The sequence below is a fragment of the Choloepus didactylus genome, chromosome 9 (genome assembly GCF_015220235.1).
Source record: "Choloepus didactylus isolate mChoDid1 chromosome 9, mChoDid1.pri, whole genome shotgun sequence".
Lineage (NCBI taxonomy): Eukaryota > Metazoa > Chordata > Mammalia > Pilosa > Megalonychidae > Choloepus > Choloepus didactylus.
Window position 1 is genome coordinate 7,022,468 of NC_051315.1, and position 9,728 is coordinate 7,032,195.

The window sequence follows — 9,728 nt, forward strand, 5'->3', positions numbered from 1 at the left end:
AACCCAATTCTAGATGGCAAATGGATGTAACTCACGTTCCGTCCTTTGGGCGCCTCAAGTATGTACATGTAATAATTGACACCTTCTCAACTATGTGTTATGCGGTCCCCCTTGCCGGGGAAACGGCCAAACACTGTATCAAGGCCCTAAGACAAGGAATTCTCTTCATGGGAGTCCCTTGGGACATAAAAACGGACAATGGGCCTGCCTATCGCAGTGCCTCCTTTGCGGCCTTTCTTCAGTTATATAACATCACCCATCATTTCGGCATCCCTTATAATCCACAGGGACAAGCCATTGTGGAAGCAGTCCATCGCCGCTTAAAAACACAAATTGAAAAAGAAAGGGCAATGCTCCCCCAGGCAACTCCAGGGGACCTTATCATAGCAGCCCTTATTCACCTTAATCTACTCACATTCAATAAAGAAGGACTTTCGCCCCTACATAAACATTGGGGGCCCTCGTATAGGCCCACCCAGGCCCCGATGGTCTACTGGAAGGACCCAGAAAATAATGCCTGGAAGGGTCCCTCCCCACTCCTTGCCCAGGGGCGCGGGTTTGCTTGTATTTTCCCAGATGATGCATCACAACCAATCTGGATCCCGGGAAAAGCAATCCGACCCGCCACCAGCAGCCAAACGGCCGACAAGATGAGAACGCCGCCGTCTCCGCAGCCTAACATACCAGATGACAACCTTACAACTGGACCAGGAAGGCCGTCCGAGAGCACCCCCGGAGAGGCCTGAAAACTCGCAAGAGGAAAGACAAGAAATTGTCCAAATCATGCGCCTATACAGACAAGCAAAAGCCAGCCCCCTACACCTTCACAACCCTCACCCAAGCATAGCTTCTCTTCTAATAGCCATGTTGGCCCTCGCCTCTTCTACCCAGGCCAACCTCCACCAGCCTTGGAAGTGGACCCTTGCGCGTTGGGAAGACTCCAAAATAATTCTTTACATTACCACAGCAGAATCCCCCTCCTTTGTTTTTAATGCCACTGATCTGTTCCCCCCTCCTAATCCAAAACCTATTGGTTATCCAGGCAGCCTAAATACACAAAATTATTATATGTGTCCATCTTCAAATCCTGGAAAATCATACTGCAATTCCCCCTATGAGTACTACTGTGCATACTGGGGGTGTGAAACATTAGCCACTGGCTGGAAACCTTCTGTCCCTGACAAATTTCTAAATCTTACAGTAATCCCTTATACTTGCCTAAACTCAGGCAATCGCTATTTCGACAGGTACCTTTGTCCTAAAAGGCTAATGCTCACCGTACAAAACCCTACCGATATGTCTTGGCTCATGGGTCGAACCTGGGGCTTCCAAATTTATCTAGCGGGGTCCAATCCGGGATCCCTCATTCTCATAAAAAAGGAAGCAGCTCAACATTCATCTTCAGGCATTGGCCCCAATAAAGTCATTAACCCCCTTTTTCCACAGCCCTCCAGCCGCACCTTAGCTTCAACCAGCCGCACCTCAGCTGCAAACAACGCATCGCCAACCCCACCACCCCAACCTTTTCTACCCCCCTCTCATTACTCCTCTCCCCTCTTCAGCCTTATCCAAGCAACCTTCACCTCACTAAATGTCTCCTACCCCAATCTTACCTCCTCTTGTTGGCTTTGCCTCTCCACCTCTTCCTCACTGTATGAGCCCGTCGCCTCCAACCTCTCCTTTTCAGAAAATGCAGAAGACAACCCCTCGGAATGCAATTGGAATACCTCAGCCGTCCCCCTAACCTTTCATTCAGTCTCCTTTACAGGAAAATGCATCCGCCCTCGCTCAAGTAACTCTCCCAACCTCACAGCTTGTGCCAACTACTCATCTCCCAGCAGCTCTGCCAAGTTTCTTATTCCCCACAACTCCTCCCAATGGCTCTGCTCCTCTACAGGACTTACCCCCTGCCTTAATGTGCAGACCCTCAATACAACTCATGAAACTTGCCTCCTAATTGTCCTCATCCCTAGGGTCCTATACCACAGCGAGGAAGACTTCTTCCTCCGCCTGGAAAGAACTGCAGCTTCTGCCCCCCTGCAAAAGCGAGAACCCATCACCGCCCTCACAATTGCCTCCCTCCTAGGTCTTGCAGGCGCTGGCACCGGAATCGCTGCATTAGCCAGTCAAGGCTCCGCCCTAACTCACCTCCGGGCGGCTGTTGACGAGGACATTCGTCACCTACAAGACGCTATTTCCCATCTTAAAAATTCTGTCAATTCCCTCTCTGAGGTCGTGCTCCAAAACCGCCGAGGTCTCGACCTTCTCCTCCTCAAAGAAGGAGGCCTTTGCACCGCCCTAGGAGAAGAGTGCTGTGTATATGCCAATTCCACAAGTCTCGCCGAAGACAGCCTAAAGAAGGTCCGAGAGGGACTAGAACAACGCAAAAGAAACCGTGAAACCACCAACTATTGGTCCCACATCTTTACCCCCCTCCTCCCATACCTCCTCCCTCTCCTCGGCCCCTTACTAATGATTATTCTAGCTCTCACCCTGGGGCCCTGCATTATCCGCAGAATTGTCCAGCTTGCTAAGAACCAAGCCAATGCTGTCTTTTCATCATTTGTGCAAGTCCAGTATCAACAACTTGCCTCCACTGAAGAAGCTGACCCTCCGCAGCGTCGCCACCCTCGTCCATCCCGCAAGCAGCGAAGCCCCTCTCGAACGCCCGGGCGCCGCACCAACGTCAAGCTCCAGCCTCTCTAACTACCATCTACCCCTATCCCTTCCCCCACCTCCCCTTTCCCTCATCCCTTGGCGGATCTCTCCGGTAAGCTTCTTCCTCTAATTAGAAAAGAAGGGGGAAATGTGGGACACTGTTATCGAGTTCTGACTTGGCGGGCCTGGGCCAGGGGAACTGATCAGCCCCTAGGAAAGGTAGTGGGGCACGGGTGGTAGCGCCCTCCACGGCCCCCCGGGCCTGAGAAAGTGGAGCCGAATGCAGGCCCCATTTCCTCACCCCAAAGTACAACCGTTGGGGAGGGCTTGCCGGAGAAAACCACCCCCCCCCCCCCCCGTGCCTTACCTGCACCCTCCACCCTCTTCGTTACCGGAGCAACTCCCGCCCCTTTTCAAACAACCTCCGCGCCCTCTCAGAACCAATCCAAGCCTTTAACCTCTACAGCTACCCCGCCCTCTAAACCGCCCGATATAAGCTTGTACTCTCCCCTAATAAACTCTCTTGGCTTCTTCACCCTAAAAGAACCGTGTCCCGCCTGTTCCTTTCTCGCCGCCCTCCATACTTTGCACGCCTACGCCGGGGACCGGGCCCAGTCCCCCGCCTCGCCCTCGCCTCCGGGAAAGAGCCCCCGCCGCCGGTACCCTCCGAGCAATCCCGAGAGCCTAGGATTTAGCAACCGGCCGCCACCTCCCCCCCCAGACGAGTCAACTGCGACCGCAACAGATGAGGCATTTTCCATTCGAATGAACCATCTGCCCTGCCAAAACCCAACCCTTCTTGCCACGTGGCTCGGACAGCTACTTTCACCATCTCCAGCGGTGCAGACGCCAAGTCACCTACTCGCTCTGTGCTTTCTCAGAACACACACGTAGGACCCACGTGTGCCCTCCTTCATCACCGTCCCAGGGTCACCTCTTCCTTTACTCTCCAGATAAAATCACTGGAACCTTCACACGTGGCACCGTGGGATTCTTGTCCTACTGCAGCCCTTCCGAGGATCTCTGGGGGGCATGTTCGTGGTCTGTTGGTTACACCTCTGCCTGCCCTTCAGGTGTACTCAGGTTGCTGTAGACTGGATAAGATTCTAGGACAACCTTCTTGCCCTGCTTTCCAGTTTGCTCACAAGGTGCTTGGAGGTATTCTGTTACCCAATGTGGCCATTTTACTTTCGCTCATCTTAGAGCACTGAGTGTTAGCTTAACAAGGGATCTTAGCCTTTACCTCTATGCTTCAACTCTTTGATTTTACAGATGGAAAAAGCCGAAAGTGTTAATAACCAAATGACTTGACCACGGCTAGTTAGTGGCGAGGAAAACATCATAATCTGGGTCGCCAGATGCTGTCTTGGGCGTGATGGAGCAGCAGGGTCTCTGGGCTTGGGTCCAGGAGACCTGGGTTTAAATGCTCCATGGCCCTCCCCTAACGACCCATGGAGTCTTGGGCGAATCACTTATCCTCTTGGGACCTGATTTTCCTTGTCTGTGAAAGGAGAGCAACATCCCCATCCACCTCACAGGTTCTTGTGAGATCACATGAGATGAGGGCTGTGAAAGGGCTTTGTGAACTGCAATAATAACCAACAAATAATAACGAGCACATCTAGCACTCTTCCCGTGTGCCAGCATGGTTCTGAGTTCTACCCACAGAGTATGTTCTCTTATTATCTCCATTTTTCAGATAGGAAGACTGAGGCATAGAGGCACCTAACTTCCCAAGGTCACCCAGCTAGCACACTGGGAGCCAGGATTCAAACTCCAGAGTCTGTGCTCTTGAAGCCTAAGCAAAATCTAAATATTATGAATGGACTATACTGCTCCATGATCCAGTACCAAAAAGTGCTGTAAATGCCCTGTATTGTGTGTCTCATTCTTTCTAGAACCTGATCAGTTGCTTCCTTGAGCTGATTGTGCCCGTTTGGTAGCTGGATTTGCCTAGGAGTGGCGGTTACCAGGCGTCTCATCAGGGATCCCCTTGAGCCGCAGCTCCAGGCACGGAGAACTTGAGGAACACTCTTTCGGGGGCACTTGCTTGTTAGATGGATGCATCCACTTGATTCAGAGTGTCTCCAGCTATGGGCAGGTGGCCCTTACCCAGGACCCCAGAGGGAGTGAGTAGCTGCCGCTTGAGGTCAGAAAAGGAGACACAATGGTCCCTATGGCCTGCCATTTCTGAGGATTGTGAGTTTGGGGTGATAAGAAATGTTGGCAGATGCCGAAGACAGACTTAGTCATTTGTCCTAGGACCAGCCCTGACTGTGTCACGCTGAATCATGCCAGACGCCTCCTTTTTTTTTTTTTTTTTTTTCCCTTTAACTGGATCGTTTAATCCTGTCTTGGTTTTACTAGGGCTGCAGTCACAGTGGCCACAAACTGGTTTTGGCTTAAGTAGCAGTAATTTATTGTCTCACGGATTTGGAGGCTGGGAGACGTGCTTAATCCGGATTAAGACTCGACCTCATTCAGTGGGCCACACTGTAACCAGAAATAACATCTTCCCAAAAGGCCCTGTTAATGATGGGTTCACATTCACAAAGATGTGCATTAAGATTGAGAGTAGCTCTAACTGAGGGTACATAATTCAACTACCTCAATTCCATTTACATTAATTGTGTTTTCTCTTGTGTGTGTGGTTTTTTTTTGTAACAGCTTTACTGAGATATAACTCACATACCACACAATCCACCCATTTAGTGGATACAATTCAGTGGTTTTTAGTACATTCATAGAGATGTGCAACCAACACAATCAATTTTAGAACACTTTCATCACTTCAAAATAAAGGAAGTCCGTAACCTTTAGTTGTCATTCCGCTAAGGCCCCCCATCTCCACCAGCCTTAAGCAACCACTAATAAACTTTGCTTATCTGTAGATTTGCCCATTATGGACATTTCACATAAGTGGGATCATGTAATACGTGATCTTTTGTTACTGACTCCTTTCACTTAGCATGATATTTTCAAGGTTCATCTATATTGTGGCATGTATCAGTACTTCATTCCTCTTTTTTTTTTCTTTTAAATTTTTATTGGGATTGTTCAGATACCATACAATTATCCAAAGATCCAAAGTGTACAATCAGTTGCCCCTGGTACCCTCATACAGCTGTGTATCTATCACCGTGCTTAATTTTTGTTCAATTTTTAGAAACTTTTCATTACTCCAGGCAAGAAATAAAGAGAAAGATGAAAAGAGTAAAAAAAAAAAAAAAAAAAGAAGAGGAAACTCAAATCCTCCATATCCCTAACCAACCCCCCTCAATTGTTGACTCGTAGTGTTGGTATAGTACATTTATTACTGTTTATGAAAGAATATTGAAATGCTACTAACTTAATATATAGTTTGCAATAGGTATATATTTCTTCCCTATATGCCCCTCTATTATCAACTTCTAGTTGTTCTGGTTCATGAAAGAGTTCTTTAATATTTGTGCCGTTGATCATGGGCATTGCCCACCATAGGATTCAGTTTTATATATTCCCATCTTTTGACCTCCAACTTTCCTTCTGGTGACATATATGACTCTAAGCTTCCCCTTTCCACCTCATTCACACACCATTCAGCACTGTTAGTTATTCTCACATCTTGCTACCGACACCTCTCTTCATTTCCAAACATTTAAGTTCATCCTAGTTGAACATTCTGCTCATACTAAGCAACCACTCCCCGTTCTTAAGCCTCGTCCTATATCTTGGTACCTTATATTTCATGTCTGTAAGTTTGCATATTATAATTAGTTCCTATCAGTGAGACCCTGCAATATTTGTCCTTATCTGTCTGGCTCATTTCACTCAGTATATTGCCTTCGAGGTTTTGTCATCAACCCATTTTTTTTTTTATATGATTTTGTTCACACCATACATTCCATCCTAAGTGAACAATCGATGGTTCTCTGTATGTTCACATATTTATGTGTTCACCTCCTTCACCACTATCTATGTAAGGGCATCTATATTTCTTCCACAAGGCAGGAGGGAGAGTCAAAGAAGGTAGAGAGGCAAAAGAAAGAGGAAAAAACATAACAGCTAGGAAGTAGCAAAAGGAAAAATAACCTTAAATCAAAGTAGAGTAAAGAGTCAGACAACACCTCCAATGTTAAGTGTCTAACATGCCTCCCCTATTCCCCCCTCTTATCTGTATTTACCTTGGTATATCACTTTGTTACATTAAAGGAAGCATAATACAATGATTCTGTTAGTTACAGTCTCTAGTTTACGTTGATTGCATCCCTCCCCCAATGCCTCCCCATTTTTAACACCTTGCAAGGTTGACATTTGCTTGTTCTCCCTCGTAAAAGAACATATTTGTACATTTTATCACAATTGTTGAACACTCTAGATTTCACCAAGTTACACAGTCCCAGTCTTTATCTTTCCTCCTTTTTTCTGGTGTCTCACATGCTCCCAACCTTCCTCTCTCAACCATATTCATAATTATTTTTGTTCAGTGTACTTACATTGCTGTGCTACCATCTCCCCAAATTGTGTTCCAAACTACGCACTCCTGTCTTCTCCTATCACTCTGTAGTGCTCCCTTTAGTATTTCCTGTAGGGTGGTGTCTTGTTCACAAAGTCTCTCATTGTCTGTTTGTCGGAAAATATTTTGAGCTCTCCCTCATATTTGAAGGACAGCTTTGCTGGATATAGGATTCTTGGTTGGTGGTTTTTCTCTTTCAGTATCTTAAATATATCACACCACTTCCTTCTTGCCTCCATGGTTTCTGCTGAGAGATCCGCACATAGTCTTATTAAGCTTCCTTTGTATGTGATGGATTGCTTTTCTCTGGCTGCTTTCAGGATTCTCTCTTTGTCTTTGACATTTGATAATCTGATTATTAAGTGTCTTGGTGTAGGCCTATTCAGATCTATTCTTTTTGGAATGCGCTGCACTTCCTGGAAATGTAGTTTTATGTCTTTCATAAGAGATGGGAAATTTTCATTGATTATTTCCTCTATTATTGCTCTGTCCCTTTTCCCTTCTCTTCTCCTTCTGGGACACCAGTGATACGTACATTCTTGTACTTTGTTTCATCCCTAAGTTCCCGGAGACGTTGCTCATACTTTTCCATTCTTTTCTCCATCTGTTCCTTTGCATGTAGGCTTTCAGGTGTTTTGTTCTCCAGTTCCTGAGTGTTTTCTTCTGCCTCTTGAGATCTGCTGTTGGATGTTTCCATTGTGTCTTTCGTCTCTTGTGTTGTGCCTTTCATTTCCATAGATTCTACTAGTTGTTTTTTTGAACTTTCGATTTCTGTCTTATGTATGCCCAGTGTTTTCTTTACAGCCTCTATCTCTTTTGCAAAATCTTCTCTAAACTTTTTGAATTGGTTTAGCATTAGTTGTTTAAATTCCTGTATCTCATTTGAAGTGTATGTTTGTTCCTTTGACTGGGCCATAGCTTCATTTTTCTTAGTGTAGGTTGTAGTTTTCTGTTGTCTAGGCATCTGACCTCCTAGGCCACCCCAATCAGGTTTTCCCAGAGGAGAACAGGCTTAGGTCACAGAAGGAGGTAATATTCAGTATCTGGTTTCCCTGATGGTTTTTCTTAGAGGATTGATACACCTGTGCTTTTCTGCTCGGCAGGTGCACCTGTCAGCCTGTCACCGGCTGGTGTAAGAGGGTGTGGCCTGTGGCTCTCCTCCCCCAGGCTTTGGGGTCTGGTTCCGGAAAGGCTGGCAGTAGAGCTGGGCCCCTGTCTTTCCTCTTGGGAAGCAGTGCCCCCTCCAGAGAGGTCATGTGCATATCAATAAGTTCTTTGTTTCTCTGACTCTGCTGATCAAAGTGTTTTGATTTTAAAATGGCTGAGGCTATCTTTACTGCAAAGCGCTGCAGGCTGAAAATGGCTGAGGTTTTCTCCACAGAGAGAAAAAGGGACAGAAAAGCTCCCAGGTTCACCCGTCAGCCAGAGATAGCACCAGGTCCTCTGGGCTCCCTGTCCTGAGACAAATATGTCCCCCGACTCTCCCAAGGTCCATTGTCACCAAAAGCCTCTGTCTGCTTGTTGAGGATTCGCTGTCTGTATTGAGCAGTTAACATTAAAACCCTAGTTGGAGCTGGGCTGAGAGGGTGCTGCTCTCTAGCACTGTGAGGCTGCCATGAGGGAGGGGCTCTTGGCTCTTGGCTCTCAGCGCAGGTCTGCAGTTTTACTTACAGATTTTATGCTGTGATCTAGGGCATTCCTCCTAATTCAGGTTGGTGGATGATGAGTGGACGGTCATGTTTGTCTCCCTGCAGTTATTCCAGGTTATTTACCAGTTTTTGCGTCATTTATGGATTGTTCCAGGGGGAGACTAACAGTCTTCCACTCCTCTCTGTGCCGCCTTCTTAGTTCCTCACTTCATGCCTTTTTATGGCTGTATAATATTCCATTGCATGGGTCTACGACATGTTTATCCATTCATCAGTTGAGGGACATGTGGGTTGTTTCCACTTTGGGGCTGTCATGAATAACGTACAGGTTTCTGTGAGGATATATGTTTTCATTTCTTTTGGATATATTCCTAGGAGTAGAATTACTGGGTCATATGGTAACTCAGTTTTTAACATTTTGAGGAACTGCTAGACTCTTATCCAAAGTGGCTTCACCATTTTACATTTCCACCAGCAGTGGACAAGGGCTCTGATTTCTCTACTTTCTGTGCTTTTGATAGTAGCCATCCTAGTGGTGTGAAGTGGGTTTCATTTGGTTTGATTTGCATTTCTCTGATGAATTCTGATGTTGAGTGTCTTTCCATGTGCTTAATGACCATTTGTGTATCTTCTTTAGAGAAATGTCTATTCGCCATCCTTTGCTCATTTTAAAAATTGAGTTATTATTATAATTGAGTTGTAAGAATTCTTTATATATTTTAGATACAAGTTCCTTATCAGATACATGCTTTGCAAATATTTTCCCCTAGTTTGGGAGTTGTCTTTTCACTTTCTTGATAGTGTGTTTTGAAGCACAAAAGTTTTAAATTTTGTTGATGTTCAGTTTATCTTTTTTTACTTTTTTTGTTTGTGCTTTTGGTGTCATATCTTAAGAAACCATTGCCAAATCCAAAGTCTTAAAGATT